Genomic DNA, 18,931 nt, shown 5'->3' on the forward strand with positions numbered 1-18,931 from the left:
ATGTCGCAGCGCTTCCTGCTTTCACTTCAATGTGCTTCCTGATGTCGAGTCGACTGCCGTGCGGAGGCTCTGAAAGCGAGAGCAATGAAAAGGTGCACGACGCTGTGAAAGAAAACAGAGCAGTGAAAGGCAGTCATTTCTCTAAGGAGGTGAAAGAAAAGCTACTCCCCGTCGGGGAATCGAACCCCGGTCTCCCGCGTGACAGGCGGGGATACTTGCCACTATACTAACGAGGAAGACATCGCTCTCTCCAACCCCCGGCATCGTGTCCCGACCCACCGTGCTGGAAGCCGACGCGTGCTGTGATTCCTTTACGGAGCAGAAAAGACAACCGAGGAGCCGAGAGATCATTTCAGCATTTCGCGTCTGAACGGAAAACACAAACGACCAACTCGGAATGACTTGCCTTTGACGCTTTTCAAAGCGTTCTTTGTGCACGACGACTGCGCCGCCTAGCAGATACAAAGGGGTTGTACAACTTTGAACTAGCAAATGGAAGAGGGTTAAGCCCCCTCTCTTTTAGCCCAGGTTCGATCTGTCTCCCAGAATCACCAGGGCGCACACACACACACACCCGTGCCGTTGAAGTGCTCTGCTTCATTTCTAAGTGCAACTCAACATTCACTCCTACCCCGAGTGCAGAAAAGACAGCATCCACAGCAACAACAGCTCAGGTCTCTGCACAGGAGCTAAGCTGCCCTCATCTCCTCTGCTCTGCGGCTCCTGCGGAGTGGAGTCCTGCCTGGAGCCGTGTTTGCAGGCGGCGGCTCCCCGCGCCCTGTCTGGGCGTCGTGTCCAAGAGCTCCTGGGAGGAAGAGCGAGCCCTCCCACTCGGGGGCTTTTCCACGGTCTGTGTGAGGAGGGGCGGGTGTGTCCAGTAGCTTATCGAGCGGAAGCCTGGGGCGGCGGAGAGCTGTGATCGTGCAGACCTTGAGGTGTCACCTCTTTGTCTGCTTTCCCGCCCCCCCTCCGCCCAAGCTCTGCTCCAAAGTAGCCCGGCAACCCCTCACACCTGCACGTGTCACAACCTAAGGTGCGGTCATGAGACACCCATGGGGTGTCGTTCTGTTCTTGCTAATTGTTTCCTGCCCGTCGCAGGCAGGAGTCCATGCGAGGAAGATGCGCTGGACAGAGCTCAGAGGGCGCAGCTGGGTGGCTTTCCTTCTGAGTGACGTTCCTGCAACACTCTCCCGCTACTCTTGGTGCGCTCATGCCACAACACAGGAAGGCTGGAGCAGGTGGCTGTGGGCTTTGCGCACTGCCGAAATAGCTCAGTTGGGAGAGCGTTAGACTGAAGATCTAAAGGTCCCTGGTTCAATCCCGGGTTTCGGCATTTTGTTTCATCGCGCCCTTTGTTCCTCTCTCCAGCGCCCCCTGCCTAAAGTGACGCGTCCCTTTCTCAGCCCGAAACGCAAGCGAGACACCAGCAGCAGTCCCTACAGGTTTCCGTAGTGTAGCGGCTATCACGTTTGCCTAACACGCGAAAGGTCCCCGGTTCGAGACCGGGCGGAAACAGCCTCGTTTTGCACGCTCCTGTACTTCACAGAGGTCTTGAGCGACCGGTCATTTGTTCCCAATGTATTTCCGGTGCCTTCGTGCACTCTTGTACCAAACGCACGTTCCTTCTGTACGCGGAGCCGATCATTTGCAATTGGGCTGTGCCGACAGACCAGGTCGAGCTCTGTCGGCTCAAAAGCAGCGCAGGACCTGCAAGAACAACAGAAAGATTAGCATCCAGCGGGGGCCTCTTAGTGAGCCCAAGAGCTCATCAAGAATCGGCTCCAGCAACAGGGCTGGGCGCATTGTTCCATTCTCCGCCCACTCTCGGTGTAAACAAGTCCCTCCTGGTCTCTGCTTGAAATGCACTTTCCTGCGTTTGCTTTGGTGTAACTGGCTTCCCCTGCATGGGCGAATGTGAAGAAGATCCTTAGTAAGTCATTGAAGAAAACCGAGAAGAGGTCGGAGTGGCCTCTGTCGTTCATCAACGATCCAGTCAGGCAGTACTCCTCTGTAAAGCGCCGTTCGTTCACGTCGATTGGCTTTTTTTTGCCTTCATTCGCGCGAGTAGTAAAAGCAGACGCCCCTATTCTGCCGTGACCCGGATTCGAACCGGGGTTGTTGCGGCCACAACGCAAAGTACTGACTACTATACGATCACAGCGAGTTACCGAGACACACGCGGCAGGGCGGAAAGGGCTGTGCTCTCTTCGTGTGACATAATTCGGAAAAGTCCTGACGTTGCATTTCAACTGAGCCCCAGTATACATCGACCCTTCGACACTCTGAGTGACAACTCTCTTGCGTGTTTTCTCATATTTATGTAGTTTGCTTGCATGATGCCGGGAACAGCATGGTTGTTCGCTGCCATATAGTCTAGCGGTTAGGGTTCCTGGTTTTCACCCAGGCGGTTCGACTCGGTTTTGCCTCCTGCTTTCCAAAAGATCAGCACCGTGTACGAAAGAGCCGCATTAAAACTACTCGAACGTGCAAAACGTGCGAGAAGAGGGGGCGCTTGTTTCCAACCGAAACTTCTCGCGTGTGAGACGAGCTGATCATCGCTGTGGGAGGGTTACTCTGGTAGACAGGGCTGACCTTCGGCAATAGGATTTATAGTCTCCAAGATGATATTTGCACTTTCTGGAGAGGCGATTTTCTCCACTTCAGTAGCCCGATTTCGTCGATTGCGTGGAGAGGGCTGTAGAATGTGGCGCCGCCTTTCCTGCTCCGTCCATGACAGGCGTGCTGGTCTCTGGAGAGAGAGCACGGTCCATCAGCGCACTCCAATAAAGGCACTGGAAGCAGCTAAATCGCATTGGCGAAGCTCAGCGCTGGGCCGCTGGGCACGTCTTACCACCGTTTCCGTAGTGTAGTGGTTATCACGTTCGCCTCACACGCGAAAGGTCCCCGGTTCGAAACCGGGCGGAAACAGACATCTTTTGTCGCCAGGCACAAAAGGGGATTGGGGATTCGCCTAGCGCTGTGATCGAACAGACCCACTGGACCCACCTCTTAGTGTGGCGGGATCTGCACAGTGCATGTCACAGCGCATCCTGCTTTCACTTCAAGGCGCGTCCTGATGCACCCCAGTCTCCCGCGTGACAGGTGGGGACAGGTGACAGGTCCTATACTAACGAGGAAGACATCGCTCTCTCCGACCCCCGGCATCGTGTCCCGACCCACCGTGCTGGAAGCCGACGCGTGCTGTGATTCCTTTACGGAGCAGAAATGACAACCGAGGAGCCGAGAGATCATTTCAGCATTTCGCGTCTGAACGGAAAACATAAACGACCAACTCGGAATGACTTGCCTTTGACGCTTCGCAAAGCGTTCTTTGTGCATCGAACAGACCCACTCACCTCTTAGTGTGGCGGGATCTGCACAGTGCATGTCGCAGCGCTTCCTGCTTTCACTTCAATGTGCTTCCTGATGTCGAGTCGACTGCCGTGCGGAGGCTCTGAAAGCGAGAGCAATGAAAAGGTGCACGACGCTGTGAAAGAAAACAGAGAAGTGAAAGGCAGTCCTTTCTCTAAGGAGGTGAAAGAAAAGCTACTCCCCGTCGGGGAATCGAACCCCGGTCTCCCGCGTGACAGGCGGGGATACTTGCCACTATACTAACGAGGAAGACATCGCTCTCTCCAACCCCCGGCATCGTGTCCCGACCCAGCATGCTGGAAGCCGACGCGTGCTGTGATCCCTTTACGGAGCAGAAATGACAACCGAGGAGCCGAGAGATCATGTCAGCATTTCGCGTCTGAACGGAAAACACAAACGACCAACTCGGAATGACTTGCCTTTGACGCTTTTCAAAGTGTTCTTTGTGCACGACGACTGCGCCGCCTAGCAGATACAAAGGGGTTGTACAACTTTGAACTAGCAAATGGAAGAGGGCTAAGCCCCCTCTCTTTTAGCCCAGGTTCGATCTGTCTCCCAGAATCACCAGGGCGCACACACACACACACCCGTGCCGTTGAAGTGCTCTGCTTCATTTCTAAGTGCAACTCAACATTCACTCCTACCCCGAGTGCAGAAAAGACAGCATCCACAGCAACAACAGCTCAGGTCTCTGCACAGGAGCTAAGCTGCCCTCATCTCCTCTGCTCTGCGGCTCCTGCGGAGTGGAGTCCTGCCTGGAGCCGTGTTTGCAGGCGGCGGCTTCCCGCGCCCTGTCTGGGCGTCGTGTCCAAGAGCTCCTGGGAGGAAGAGCGAGCCCTCCCACTCGGGGGCTTTTCCACGGTCTGTGTGAGGAGGGGCGGGTGTGTCCAGTAGCTTATCGAGCGGAAGCCTGGGGCGGCGGAGAGCTGTGATCGTGCAGACCTTGAGGTGTCACCTCTTTGTCTGCTTTCCCGCCCCCCCTCCGCCCAAGCTCTGCTCCAAAGTAGCCCGGCAACCCCTCACACCTGCACGTGTCACAACCTAAGGTGCGGTCATGAGACACCCATGGGGTGTCGTTCTGTTCTTGCTAATTGTTTCCTGCCCGTCGCAGGCAGGAGTCCATGCGAGGAAGATGCGCTGGACAGAGCTCAGAGGGCGCAGCTGGGTGGCTTTCCTTCTGAGTGACGTTCCTGCAACACTCTCCCGCTACTCTTGGTGCGCTCATGCCACAACACAGGAAGGCTGGAGCAGGTGGCTGTGGGCTTTGCGCACTGCCGAAATAGCTCAGTTGGGAGAGCGTTAGACTGAAGATCTAAAGGTCCCTGGTTCGATCCCGGGTTTCGGCATTTTGTTTCATCGCGCCCTTTGTTCCTCTCTCCAGCGCCACCTGCCTAAAGTGACGCGTCCCTTTCTCAGCCCGAAACGCAAGCGAGACACCAGCAGCAGTCCCTACAGGTTTCCGTAGTGTAGCGGCTATCACGTTCGCCTAACACGCGAAAGGTCCCCGGTTCGAGACCGGGCGGAAACAGCCTCGTTTTGCACGCTCCTGTACTTCACAGAGGTCTTGAGCGACCGGTCATTTGTTCCCAATGTATTTCCGGTGCCTTCGTGCACTCTTGTACCAAACGCACGTTCCTTCTGTACGCGGAGCCGATCATTTGCAATTGGGCTGTGCCGACAGACCAGGTCGAGCTCTGTCGGCTCAAAAGCAGCGCAAGACCTGCAAGAACAACAGAAAGATTAGCATCCAGCGGGGGCCTCTTAGTGAGCCCAAGAGCTCATCAAGAATCGGCTCCAGCAAGAGGGCTGGGCGCATTGTTCCATTCTCCGCCCACTCTCGGTGTAAACAAGTCCCTCCTGGTCTCTGCTTGAAATGCACTTTCCTGCGTTTGCTTTGGTGTAACTGGCTTCCCCTGCATGGGCGAATGTGAAGAAGATCCTTAGTAAGTCATTGAAGAAAACCGAGAAGAGGTCGGAGTGGCCTCTGTCGTTCATCAACGATCCAGTCAGGCAGTACTCCTCTGTAAAGCGCCGTTCGTTCACGTCGATTGGCTTTTTTTTGCCTTCATTCGTGCGAGTAGTAAAAGCAGACGCCCCTATTCTGCCGTGACCCGGATTCGAACCGGGGTTGTTGCGGCCACAACGCAAAGTACTGACCACTATACGATCACAGCGAGTTACCGAGACACACGCGGCAGGGCGGAAAGGGCTGTGCTCTCTTCGTGTGACATAATTCGGAAAAGTCCTGACGTTGCATTTCAACTGAGCCCCAGTATACATCGACCCTTCGACACTCTGAGTGACAACTCTCTTGCGTGTTTTCTCATATTTATGTAGTTTGCTTGCATGATGCCGGGAACAGCATGGTTGTTCGCTGCCATATAGTCTAGCGGTTAGGGTTCCTGGTTTTCACCCAGGCGGTTCGACTCGGTTTTGCCTCCTGCTTTCCAAAAGATCAGCACCGTGTACGAAAGAGCCGCATTAAAACTACTCGAACGTGCAAAACGTGCGAGAAGAGGGGGCGCTTGTTTCCAACCGAAACTTCTCGCGTGTGAGACGAGCTGATCATCGCTGTGGGAGGGTTACTCTGGTAGACAGGGCTGACCTTCGGCAATAGGATTTATAGTCTCCAAGATGATATTTGCACTTTCTGGAGAGGCGATTTTCTCCACTTCAGTAGCCCGATTTCGTCGATTGCGTGGAGAGGGCTGTAGAATGTGGCGCCGCCTTTCCTGCTCCGTCCATGACAGGCGTGCTGGTCTCTGGAGAGAGAGCACGGTCCATCAGCGCACTCCAATAAAGGCACTGGAAGCAGCTAAATCGCATTGGCGAAGCTCAGCGCTGGGCCGCTGGGCACGTCTTACCACCGTTTCCGTTGTGTAGTGGTTATCACGTTCGCCTCACACGCGAAAGGTCCCCGGTTCGAAACCGGGCGGAAACAGACATCTTTTGTCGCCAGGCACAAAAGGGGATTGGGGATTCGCCTAGCGCTGTGATCGAACAGACCCACTGGACCCACCTCTTAGTGTGGCGGGATCTGCACAGTGCATGTCACAGCGCATCCTGCTTTCACTTCAAGGCGCGTCCTGATGCACCCCAGTCTCCCGCGTGACAGGTGGGGACAGGTGACAGGTCCTATACTAACGAGGAAGACATCGCTCTCTCCGACCCCCGGCATCGTGTCCCGACCCACCGTGCTGGAAGCCGACGCGTGCTGTGATTCCTTTACGGAGCAGAAATGACAACCGAGGAGCCGAGAGATCATTTCAGCATTTCGCGTCTGAACGGAAAACATAAACGACCAACTCGGAATGACTTGCCTTTGACGCTTCGCAAAGCGTTCTTTGTGCATCGAACAGACCCACTCACCTCTTAGTGTGTTGGGATCTGCACAGTGCATGTCGCAGCGCTTCCTGCTTTCACTTCAATGTGCTTCCTGATGTCGAGTCGACTGCCGTGCGGAGGCTCTGAAAGCGAGAGCAATGAAAAGGTGCACGACGCTGTGAAAGAAAACAGAGAAGTGAAAGGCAGTCCTTTCTCTAAGGAGGTGAAAGAAAAGCTACTCCCCGTCGGGGAATCGAACCCCGGTCTCCCGCGTGACAGGCGGGGATACTTGCCACTATACTAACGAGGAAGACATCGCTCTCTCCAACCCCCGGCATCGTGTCCCGACCCAGCATGCTGGAAGCCGACGCGTGCTGTGATCCCTTTACGGAGCAGAAATGACAACCGAGGAGCCGAGAGATCATGTCAGCATTTCGCGTCTGAACGGAAAACACAAACGACCAACTCGGAATGACTTGCCTTTGACGCTTTTCAAAGTGTTCTTTGTGCACGACGACTGCGCCGCCTAGCAGATACAAAGGGGTTGTACAACTTTGAACTAGCAAATGGAAGAGGGCTAAGCCCCCTCTCTTTTAGCCCAGGTTCGATCTGTCTCCCAGAATCACCAGGGCGCACACACACACACACCCGTGCCGTTGAAGTGCTCTGCTTCATTTCTAAGTGCAACTCAACATTCACTCCTACCCCGAGTGCAGAAAAGACAGCATCCACAGCAACAACAGCTCAGGTCTCTGCACAGGAGCTAAGCTGCCCTCATCTCCTCTGCTCTGCGGCTCCTGCGGAGTGGAGTCCTGCCTGGAGCCGTGTTTGCAGGCGGCGGCTCCCCGCGCCCTGTCTGGGCGTCGTGTCCAAGAGCTCCTGGGAGGAAGAGCGAGCCCTCCCACTCGGGGGCTTTTCCACGGTCTGTGTGAGGAGGGGCGGGTGTGTCCAGTAGCTTATCGAGCGGAAGCCTGGGGCGGCGGAGAGCTGTGATCGTGCAGACCTTGAGGTGTCACCTCTTTGTCTGCTTTCCCGCCCCCCCTCCGCCCAAGCTCTGCTCCAAAGTAGCCCGGCAACCCCTCACACCTGCACGTGTCACAACCTAAGGTGCGGTCATGAGACACCCATGGGGTGTCGTTCTGTTCTTGCTAATTGTTTCCTGCCCGTCGCAGGCAGGAGTCCATGCGAGGAAGATGCGCTGGACAGAGCTCAGAGGGCGCAGCTGGGTGGCTTTCCTTCTGAGTGACGTTCCTGCAACACTCTCCCGCTACTCTTGGTGCGCTCATGCCACAACACAGGAAGGCTGGAGCAGGTGGCTGTGGGCTTTGCGCACTGCCGAAATAGCTCAGTTGGGAGAGCGTTAGACTGAAGATCTAAAGGTCCCTGGTTCGATCCTGGATTTTGGCATTTTGTTTCATCGCGCCCTTTGTTCCTCTCTCCAGCGCCCCCTGCCTAAAGTGACGCGTCCCTTTCTCAGCCCGAAACGCAAGCGAGACACCAGCAGCAGCCCCTGCAGGTTTCCGTAGTGTAGCGGCTATCACGTTTGCCTAACACGCGAAAGGTCCCCGGTTCGAGACCGGGTGGAAACAGGTTAGTTTAGAAGACAATGTACCAAAACAATATATGCTGTCTGGGTCATTAGAATTAGCTGAAAGTAACTGATAAGCTTTGAATAACAAATCTAGTTTTTCTTCTCTCGCTCTATGATGTAATCTGTTTTCTCTTAGAGAAAGGGGAAGTTTTAGAAGGGACCAAGTGCTGAACTTTTTTACAGCGCAACGTCTTATAAAAACCCTGTACTGCTTGTAACAAATTGAGTCTCTGATGCACTTGGCGAAGTGGCAGCAGGGCTCCCAATATTGCAATATTGAAATAAAGACCTTACTCAGGTGAGAACTCTCTCTTGTGGCTTCCTTGACAGTTATATTTCCATGACAGTTTGGGGGCTCGTCCGGGATCACAAACCTGAACGCGAACGGCTGCTGAAACTCCATCCGGACCCGGACAATTTTAGCAAATTGGACGAACCTCGGAGGATAAACTGTTTATCCTTCCAGAGACGCGTCTGGAGAATTGGCAGCTGTCTGACGTCAGTAAGTGATCCTTTAAAATTAATAGTTTGAGAAGCGAGCCACAGGGGTGTTCTCACGCGGGTTTGATGAGTCTGGGACTCATATAAAGAACTTATCTTAACACAGACGTGTGGTTTTTGCTCTGCGGAGTAGTTAATGTGATAAGGTTCTAAGTAAGGCACCGATCGGTAAAAATGGGAAATTAAAATTCAAAGACGAAAATGGGACCGAGCAGTCCAGTAAAAGTACATGTACGACAAATTCGGAGAAACAATTATAGCCTGGGTTAGGGAAAAAAATTATGTTCATGAACTGTAAAGCTAGGGTAATAGGTGTAAGGGAACTTGCACATAATTTATATATGATAATTAGGGGCCCATAACTATGAAGGATCTTTGTAAGTGAATCAGAATGGACAGAGGAAAGTTGAATTAGGAAAAAGAAGTTTCCTGAAGAAGGGGAAACTTAGAAGAGAAGGAGAAGAAATGAAAGAAAATGAATTGGAAAACTTATTTAATGGAAAGAGGAATCACAGAAATAATGGGAAGCTTAAAAAAAAAGACTAGTCTTGAAACTAAAGAACAGCAAGCTGCAGCTAAAGTCATGGCCATGCGTACTAAAAAGAAAAAGTCTCCACCGAAATTAGAAAGCGGTCCGGAGCCACTTGTTTGTGAAATACCAATGTGCATTTTTCCAGGTCCAGAAGGAACTCCAGCATATGTACAGTACATTGACATTGGTCTCCTAGTGAATTATTTGCATTAGTTAAGTCTTTTCCTTAATTGCCTGATGATCGTAAAGAATTTAGAAGAAAGGCAAGCGCCTTGTTCTTGATTGTCTTAAGCCTAACTACAGTGACATAACCTTGTTGCTAGATCATATTGTTCCTAAAGGCTTACAACGTCCTCTAAAAAGGAGGAGGCAGATTGGCGGATACGTGACCCAAATGATGAAGAAGTATCCATCTAAATTAAACCACACGGACATGGAGAGGAAAAGTTAGGCGGCCGCTTCTAAAAAGAGGTAAGGACTCCTCTTTTCTAAAAAGTCCCTTGTCCTCTCCATGTTGCTGTGGTGGGTTCAGGGTTTTCCTGAAGCTGAAGCGAGTACAACAGAAAAATGAGTTAATGGTGTATGTGTCTTAGATGCCTGTTTTTTGAAGGTGGGGTAGAAAAGGAGGGATTGCTGAAGGAATAGCATCTCGCCCTGCCCGTGCGAAAAAATCCAGGTGTTGCATCCTGGTACACGACTGCAGTACGGCTGAAGGTAGTAACTAGAACTGTACTTGCAGAAGAGCCGAAAATGGTAACTCGATTCAACTGTGTGTTTAAAGCCAGGATTTGGAACCTGGTCCGTGTTCCCGTATTGTGATAGTTTGTCAGTTTGTCTTGACTGGGGGATTCCGCGGGGCGCGTGGGAGACGTGAAAATGGTTAGGTGTGAAGGGAAAAAAAAAGTTTGATTAATCCAAAGTGAAATTTAAAAGAAATATTGACTGTCAGACGGAATTTAGGCTGAACAGGAATGTAGAAAAGTGTATGAACCTTTGGATAAAAATATTTAGAGGAATATTTGAGAATTCAACAGAATATCATAGATGAGACGGAAAAATCCCTGATGGAAAAGCTAAAAGCAATGGCTGAACGAAACGAAGTTGTATATGTAGAAAAAGAAAAAGCAAAAGAAGAAATAGAACGCCTTGAGAGAGAATCTGGGAGAAGGGTGGGAATTAGTGTGGAGATTTTTGAAAGAGCATTACCCACCGAAAACTGATTAGAGAAAAGTAACAGCATGTCAGCAGAAGGAAGTGAGGATGTTTTCAGATTTTACAGAAAGGTTTATAGCTTTATGGATAGTATACTCGGGGTTAGCCGATGAAAAGGAAGTGAATGAAGATACTTCCACAGTAATAAAACAAATTTACTTGAGTGGGTTAAAACCTGATGTTGCCAAGAATGTGCAACTATGCTTTCCTGATATTACGAACAGAGACAGATGTGATTTAATAACTCGCGAAGCATGCATGCAGAAGTGGGAGCGCTGCAAATGGGTGGTAAAAAGACTCCCAAGGAGGAGAAAAGGGAGCCGCCAGTTTGTCGAAATTATTGTGCGACTTGAATGTTATACCGAGATATAAAACCTCAAAGACAAAACTACTAATAAGCTGGTGTGCAGTTACTAAAAAAATGTGTTTTTTGGAGAAATTGTAAGAAAGACGCTTGATTTCACAATTAAAGAACTTGTCAGAAGCTGAAACGAGAGAACTAACAGTTTTAATCGAGTAAACCCCTCTGTAGCCTTCCTAAATTTATCTCAGGATTTAAATAAAAGTGAAATAATCTTACAGTGTGCAGTAACTGTGGGGCACAGGAGCACAGCTGTCCTGTTTTTAGACTAAAACAGCATAAAGATGTGATATAACGTTTTCTAACGGATAACAGGAGGCTACAGGAGAAGGAGTGCAAGGGTTGTGTTTAAAGCAAATATAAGCTGTCACAGTCTGCTTGGGTAAAGATGTACAGTTTCAACTACTGATGTGGGTGGGGGACACCCCAGACCTATTTTAGGCCCAGACTGCAGCATTTTATAAGGAATTACTGCATGAAATAGCATTTATGTAAACTAACTCAATAGAGTTATGTGATATTGTGATTGTTTTACCTAATGAGGGAATCCATAAGGCCGGGCTACTCCAAGTATTGGATCTTGAGAGGAAAAAAAGGAGTATAAAACCAACTACATGATAAAGCCAGGGTGAATGCCTTCTCAGAACGAGCTTGTCTAGTGACGTATTGGTTTAAGGGGGGTAGTGCAGTCTAAAGACAAAATTGCCTTGACCCCTGCAGCAGAAACCATTTTTGATGTTTTGAAACAAGCTTTCTTGCAGGCACTGGCCCTGGACAGGATTCCCTCAGACGGATCATCTGTATGTAATCTGTGTGTAAGTGAAAGAAATGGATCGTGAGCTGTTGTGCTGGTGCAGGAGGCATGGAGATAGGCATCGTCTGGTGGGTTATTATTATTCAGGACCCCTTGATGTGGTGGCCAAGGGCCCGTGTTTATGTGTTGTGCAGGCTACCTGCCTGGCTGTATAAACTGTGAATAATCTGGTGTAGAACTAGCAGACCTGGGTTTGTCTCTGAACTGTTAGAAGCTTTGCAGCTGCTGACTGAAGTAGCTGTGGTAAAGTGTAAATCACATAATAAAGAAATGTTTCCAGTAACTCGAGGGAACAACTTTGCAGATGTAGCTGTCAGGTGAGCAGTACTTGTAGAACAGGAGTCTGAGACCCCTGTGAGACCTCTGTTGGGGAAAAGGGGACAGCTACAGGATATTCAGGCTGAGGCCTCTAAAGCAGAGAAAAGGACATGGTTAGAAAAGAGTGTGGTGCTGCCAGCACACTGGACACTCTGCAGGCCCTCACAGCCTAATGCCCTTTGTAGCTCGACAAATGCACTCTGTCGGACACCTGGGTGTGAGTCAAATGGTGTGCTGGTTACCCAAACCTGGGTGGGGACCGTGTTTGAAGCAGTAGCCACTTATGTGGTATCTCAATGTGATGCTTATCAAAGGAACTCAACTACAGTTCAGGTGCAGGTGCTACAGCTCAAAAGGCCTGCTCCTGAGAAACCTTTCAGGCAGTAGCAAATGTTTACAATTTACAATTGTAAAGGGAAACCTTGGCTCTTATAATCTGTTTTCCCAATGGGTTGCTGTCACTGCCTCTGTGTCTACCAAACACTTGATGATGGAGATAAGCCCTCGGTGGGCACTGCCCTACCGCTTATATTATGATCAAGGGACAGGCTGTGGCTGCATTATTCGGGGTGAGATGGACTGAGATCACCCTCAGTCTGCTGGAACAGTGGAATGAAGGAACAGAACTCTAAAAGATCGACGAGACATCAGACTGAAGGAACGCCATGGGATGCGGGCTGGATCAAACAGAACTGTGTAATAGAGCCTGTTTGATATCATCACAGGCCAATCAACGAAACTTCCTGGAGGGATGAATTTGGCTAATGGATTGTTGAATTTGCTAATTCTCTATTGTAGTATTGTAGGTTGTTAATTGAAGTGGTGCACGGGGCTGGTGAACAGGTGCTGGACGCTCCTGGAGACCTCCAGTAGAGGGAAGACACGACCTGATACCTGGCGAGTGGGGTGTGGGTGTGGAAGATATATCCTGCCAGATGTTGCAACCCTGCTGGGAAGGACCATATCAAGTGCAACTGACTACCGACTCTGCCATCTGAGTGACAGGATGAGATCACTGGATCTACGCATTGCGCCGACACCGAACCACTGCACCAGTGTTGTAACAGAAGAAATAAGGTTCCTGATCCCGAGATGAAGTAAAACAGATGAGTTTATTGCATGCAAGGAACAATAAAGCCGAAGTCTTGTTTCCCGCAAGAAACAACAAAACCGAAGTATTGTTCGCCGTACTGTTACAAACTTTTGGGTTATATAGTGTTTTCTTCTCCGTTTCTGACGACACTCGGTCTGATGGTAAAGAGGGGGGTTCATGGTATTTGACCAGTTTACGATGTTCTGGACAAATGGTCAGTTTAAGATTACACCCAGGGGGGTTCCTAGCTTGCATCTGCAATCCTTATCAGTTAACCCCCTTTCCTGCCATAAACCCCAGCTTGTGACTTGGAAGTCTAAACCCCCTACAGAAAGGATTAAATTCAAACCCCCGTCTTCACATCTTTCTTCACCAGAGACTGAGTGAACATTTATTATTATATTGTCACTGTTTCTGTGTTTGTTGAGCTTCCTGAGGGGGGGCGACAGTGTACCTGTTAAGTGTAAGGAGCTTTACTTTAATAAAATGGGGATATGGAATCAATACTTTATCAGTCAGCCACAAATAATAATCAGAGCTCATGTTGGGATTGTATTGCTATAAAAGATGGTCATGGGAGTAATCCCCTTTGATAGAGGTGATTATTTAGGTTTACTGGCATGGGAAAATAGCCCTGCTTTTAGTCTGTGTGTAACTCAGATGTATTAGAATGGAAATAAGTGTATGCTCCTCGCTATAATCACAGTTTTAGGCCATTCTCTATTAGGGTGATAGACAGCTGTTTAGGTGAGCAAAGACTAAACAGTACTTGTATTCTAGACAATTATTAGCAAATTAATGACTTAGCAAAGCACATCTATGATGAAGAAAAATATATACCATAATTAGAATCCAGATGATTGGGGCATTGGTGCATGGCTACAGTCTGTGCTAGGAACCTGGCGAGGGTCTCTGGTTCAATACAGATTTGTGTGTCTGGTATTATTCGTTACGATCATACTGTTAATATCCTGCTTGAAAAACATGTGGACTAAAGCTGCTGCTTCTGTGCTAATTGTATGCCCTGAAGGGATCATAAAGGTCAAAAAATGATTTCATGGGAAAGGTTCTCTTATCTAGTGGCAGAACCTGATGGGTAGAACAATATAGTTTTAAGGGGGGTTACCCTTGGGAGTGATTCCCATAGATGCACATTATTATTATGGTTTGTTTGTTCATAATAAGATGTTTTGCAGGAACGGACCAAAGAGAAATTTTACAACTTCAGCTAGAATTGTTCTGCAAAACGGCACAGCTGAGTCAGTGGAACAATGTGTAGATTTTTCTAAGAGTTATTACCCAGCTGTTGACCAATCTTGTAAAAAATAAAACCCTAAGAAAAATGCTGGGCTCCAGCCCACAGGGATTTACCTGTGCTGTAAGAACTAATGCATGAATAAGGAGACTGGATTCTGGTGAAAGACTTCAGGAAAAAGAAATGGTGTTCACTCAAGTGGAGGGGGCCATGCCAGGTGCCCTGTATTCATGCTTCCCACTGTAAAAAGGTCACAAATGAACTGAGCAAAGCGCAGGAGTGATGTCTCCACAGGGATAGATGGAGATCACATCCTTGGGACTGATGTGCACAGCCTTTTTCCATTTTATGTGGAAGCCTGTCATCACCCAGAAAGAGGAAGAATCTAAACGCGAAGCCTATTTGTATACAAACTGGCTGAATGAAACTGATAATGAGGGGGATATGAGTAATTTGTGGTATAAACTTATAAATCATACTGTAAAGTTAAAGAAATGTAATGCATCTTGTTATGTATGTGCTTTAATGCCTCATTCTACAGCCTCACCCATTTCTCTCCTGGTTAGAATCACTGTTTGGGACAGGGGGAATGTTTTTCTTTAAGTTACTAACACCGATTATAGTAGCTGTGATACTTGTCTTCCTGGTTTTGTGTTGCTGTACGAAATATATTATTCCAATGCTTTGAAATATGGTAATGAATATGTTTGCGCATCAGTATGTTCTGATAAGAACGCAAGAATCCGAAGTACGGGAGCCTCCTGGGAGTCCATATGAAGAATCTAACTTTTAATCATTTTCAAGAATAAAAAGGAGGGAATTGAAGTGGAAATCTAATAAGTAAATTGATTCTTAAAAATGTAGAGAGCTTTGAAAAAAATATATTGGTGCTTTTAGATAATATATTTCAAGGATGTAACTGCTGTGCTACAGTACGTGCAGAATTTTAGAAAACAGTTCGTCAACAAAGTACACTGTTTAGGTTAGTTTAGAAGACTAGTTTAGATGTACCAAAACAATATATGCTGTCTGGGTCATTAGAATTAGCTGAAAGTAACTGATAAGCTTTGAATAACAAATCTAGTTTTTCTTCTCTCGCTCTATGATGTAATCTGTTTTCTCTTAGAGAAAGGGGAAGTTTTAGAAGGGACCAAGTGCTGAACTTTTTTACAGCGCAACGTCTTATAAAAACCCTGTACTGCTTGTAACAAATTGAGTCTCTGGTTGCACTTTGCAGGGCTCCCAATATTGCAATATTGAAATAAAGACCTTACTCAGGTGAGAACTCTCTCTTGTGGCTTCCTTGATAGTTATATTTCCATGACAATTCTCTATAAGAAGGGTGCCAGCGAGCCTTGCTCTCGCTTACGGCCACACCCCCTTGAGCACGCCTGATCTCTTCTGATCTCGGAAGCTAAACAGGGGTGGGCCTGGTTAGTACTTGAATGGGAGACCGCGTTGGAATACCAGGTGCTGTAAGCTTTTAAGCGCAGGAGGCGCCCTATCCCCGCTCGCTCATTCCCCTGTTCACACGTGCAGTGCGGCTTGTCCGTCTGTTTATTTGTCAGCTTTGGCGAGACACGGGTGCTTGTGTATTAGCGTGAGCGTTTTTTTTTCTGATCAGGAACAGTTTTACAAGTCCGCAAAGGATCGAGGAAAGGTTTATCGTCAGCTGAAAAGAGACACAGCAGTTCGGCTTTGGAGACTTGTTCGGCTGGCGTTCGGGGAGTTGCGTTTTTCAGAATTGTATTGAGATAGTTTTCCACAGAGCTCAGATGTCAAAGCACAGCAGCAGCTCTCCACAGCGATCCTCTATAGCGCCCTTTCTCCCGCAGCTCCGTCCTCATTGGAAGGAAGCAAGAGTGAAAGGCTGAAGTGAAATACAGATGCAGCTATTCAAAATGAGCGTTAAAAACCCGTAGTTCTTTAACCAACCCGCAGGGCACCGTAGGGCACCGCGGTAAGTGATTTGCTGGCCAAAATGACCGACAGGGGCACTCGTGGTGCATTGGTTGGTAGTGCAAAGATTTAATCATTTAATGTCTTTACTGTGCACGTTTCAATCCGCTTAGTTTTGAATATTTATATGGAATTTTACCACTAAAGGGAAATTTTAGTAGCTGAGCATAAAAAGAAGAGGAGCATAACGCATCTGAAGGTCATAAACGATATTAATTTAGGAACATAAACATTACTGTATGTACATAAACTGTACTGTGTATGGCTGGTCTTGATTTGTTTAAAGAAAAAATACACACCAGTCTTCCATTTCTCCCTAAACATTTTAAGCATGAAAGTTTTATGAAATGGTACCCAAATATGTGATTGCTGTATAGAATGAATTTTAATTTTTAAAAATTATTTAACACGAAAATTAAGCTGTTTACATCTTCCGCCTGAGAACAGTCACCCGTTGCTACCCAACGCAGAAACACAGCCACTAACTAGCAAAGAGAGGACATTAGCTAGCCAATATGATAAAGAAATAAATGATTATTTTGTTTATTTCTTTTGCACATTTATTTGAACATTTCTATCAATTGTACAAGCACTTGGAAACTGTCCAATCCCTAGTTCATCAAGCATTTACCGGTCTGGCGCCGGTCTGTGTCTTCTAGGATATAATGCCAGTGAACTCTTGTTTTTATGTCCACTATAACTACGCTGGGCAAACGTTCCAAGGTCAAATTATTCCAGCACAGGGGTACCTTTAAAGCGGAGACGACGGCACTGAAATTTTTTGGCGCGCCTTCTCTTTGAAGCCCTGGTCAAATATGAAGACAGTACGTACAGTTATAATTCAAACGGAATTAAAAACTACACATCCCAGTTACCATGGTGGTGCTTGTGATCATTGCGTTTAACCAACGAAACAGGGCGAAAAATCAGTCACATGACTTTGGGGCAGAGTTTCGAAAGCTTAACCTATCAGCAACAAAGCGAAATTTACACGATAGGCTACCTCAAACTGTCAGTTACACGACTGTGTATGTCGCTTAAGCCACTCCTATTTGGCATTTTAGTTATGGAGGCGAGAAGACGCCCCCCCCCCTCTGGGTGTCTGATTTGCCGCCATCTTTAACTGTTCGGTGTCTGAATCGGAGTAGCTATGCGTACGAAATAAAGTTAATCCCAACTACAAAACATATATTTTTGTGGTAAGAGGGCGCAACACATCAGTATTTACTGCTATTAATTACTGTACGATTTATAGTTGAAATCTGAGCCTAGATATAAAGTTAGATATAAAGTTAAAATCTCGACAAAGCAATGTAGGAAATACAGAGAAAATAAATCCTTTCTGACATCTAAAATCAGTTTCGATCCAGGTCTCTAAAACGAACAAGAAAAAGAGGATTTTCAGAGGGCAATTACGCTGTGTTTATATAGAATAAGTGATTTATGAGCAATCTAATTTCTTGTTCGTTTAAAACAGTGAAATGTCAGCTGCAAAAGATCGCACCAGAAACAGCACTCTCTCTGCCTGTCATAGACGTTCAGGAAAGGCTGAATGAAGTCATGTCAAGTACAATAATTCGGTGATCAATAATAACAGTTGTAGGACAGTATATAAGGAGGATACGGATTTTGAAGTTGACTCGAAATCTGATAGGTAACCAGTGCAAGGACTTGAAAACAGGTGTAATGCATCCCTGATAGGATTCTTGCTGTCATATTCTGAACATATTGAAGATTGCTCAGTGTGGATTTAATTTCCCCAGTGAACAGGATGTGCATTTATTAATTCTAGAAAAAAAGCCTTTCTTGATTTCTCTAGTTCTTAGTTTCTCTATTTCCCTTTAAAATAAACTATTATTCCACAATGCAGAGTATTACATGGCCAGTATTTACACATGATATTTGTGATTTAAAGAAATTAACACAAGCAGCTTTTGGAGATTTAAGTGTTGGCTGAGTTATTGCAGGATAAAAGACTAGAGATGTTGACAAGAAGAAGATAATTTGGGGAAACCTGAGGAATACACTTATAACAAGAACACTTTCTAATGGGGTTAGGCATACTTTTGATGAAGATGATGAAGTTAACAGACTATATGTTTACATAGATACTGAAATAAGGATTGTATTTTAGATTATGTGTAGTTGCTGGCATTGAACTGTGTGTTGGATGCACATGAATTGAAGGAATGGGCAAACATAGCTGATGCGGATCCACAGAGCCAGCATATTAAGATGTTTATAATTAGAGGCAATTTGTTTAAATAACTAGGTATGGATACTGATGTGCAAGAGAGGTGGAAAGGCTGTTTCCTTAAGCCAGCACTATAAGATATTTTATTCTCAGTGAGATGCTGCCATTTCATAGTGGGTTTCTAACACTGTGTATAGTTCCATCCACACAGTGCCTTTACTTCCATCCATTTCTAATCTCTTTATCCAGTACAGAGGATTTGGAGCCTATCCCAGTAAGCAACGGACACAAGGCAGAATACACCCTGGACGAAGCGCCAGTCCATCACAGGACAGACAGACACAAACACACACACACCAGGGCCAGTTTTCCCATACATCAATTAACTTACCAGTATGTTTTGGA

The 18,931-nt window shown here is 47.4% G+C and overlaps 9 non-coding genes and 1 pseudogene across 9 annotated transcripts; 6 read left to right on the top strand and 4 right to left on the bottom strand.

The window, feature by feature from the left end:
- Nucleotides 1-164: 164 nt before the first annotated feature.
- On the bottom strand, nt 165-236 carry trnad-guc (transfer RNA aspartic acid (anticodon GUC)). The gene has a single exon. It is a non-coding gene; the product is annotated as a tRNA-Asp (tRNA).
- A 1,024-nt stretch (nt 237-1,260) lies between these two features.
- trnaf-gaa (transfer RNA phenylalanine (anticodon GAA)) lies at nt 1,261-1,333 on the top strand. The gene has a single exon. It is a non-coding gene; the product is annotated as a tRNA-Phe (tRNA).
- Nucleotides 1,334-2,855: 1,522 nt separating this feature from the next.
- Nucleotides 2,856-2,928, top strand: trnav-cac (transfer RNA valine (anticodon CAC)). The gene has a single exon. It is a non-coding gene; the product is annotated as a tRNA-Val (tRNA).
- Nucleotides 2,929-3,549: 621 nt separating this feature from the next.
- On the bottom strand, nt 3,550-3,621 carry trnad-guc (transfer RNA aspartic acid (anticodon GUC)). The gene has a single exon. It is a non-coding gene; the product is annotated as a tRNA-Asp (tRNA).
- Nucleotides 3,622-4,645: 1,024 nt separating this feature from the next.
- Nucleotides 4,646-4,718, top strand: trnaf-gaa (transfer RNA phenylalanine (anticodon GAA)). Its single transcript has one exon. It is a non-coding gene; the product is annotated as a tRNA-Phe (tRNA).
- Nucleotides 4,719-4,827: 109 nt separating this feature from the next.
- Nucleotides 4,828-4,900, top strand: trnav-aac (transfer RNA valine (anticodon AAC)). The gene has a single exon. It is a non-coding gene; the product is annotated as a tRNA-Val (tRNA).
- A 574-nt stretch (nt 4,901-5,474) lies between these two features.
- trnah-gug (transfer RNA histidin (anticodon GUG)) lies at nt 5,475-5,546 on the bottom strand. The gene has a single exon. It is a non-coding gene; the product is annotated as a tRNA-His (tRNA).
- A 694-nt stretch (nt 5,547-6,240) lies between these two features.
- trnav-cac (transfer RNA valine (anticodon CAC)) lies at nt 6,241-6,313 on the top strand. Its single transcript has one exon. It is a non-coding gene; the product is annotated as a tRNA-Val (tRNA).
- Nucleotides 6,314-6,934: 621 nt separating this feature from the next.
- On the bottom strand, nt 6,935-7,006 carry trnad-guc (transfer RNA aspartic acid (anticodon GUC)). Its single transcript has one exon. It is a non-coding gene; the product is annotated as a tRNA-Asp (tRNA).
- Nucleotides 7,007-15,736: 8,730 nt separating this feature from the next.
- Nucleotides 15,737-15,855, top strand: LOC148663527 (5S ribosomal RNA; annotated as a pseudogene).
- The last annotated feature ends 3,076 nt before the right edge of the window (nt 15,856-18,931 follow it).

Source organism: Lepisosteus platostomus, chromosome 5 (genome assembly GCF_059453375.1).
Source record: "Lepisosteus platostomus isolate fLepPlt1 chromosome 5, fLepPlt1.hap1, whole genome shotgun sequence".
Classification (NCBI taxonomy): domain Eukaryota; kingdom Metazoa; phylum Chordata; class Actinopteri; order Semionotiformes; family Lepisosteidae; genus Lepisosteus; species Lepisosteus platostomus.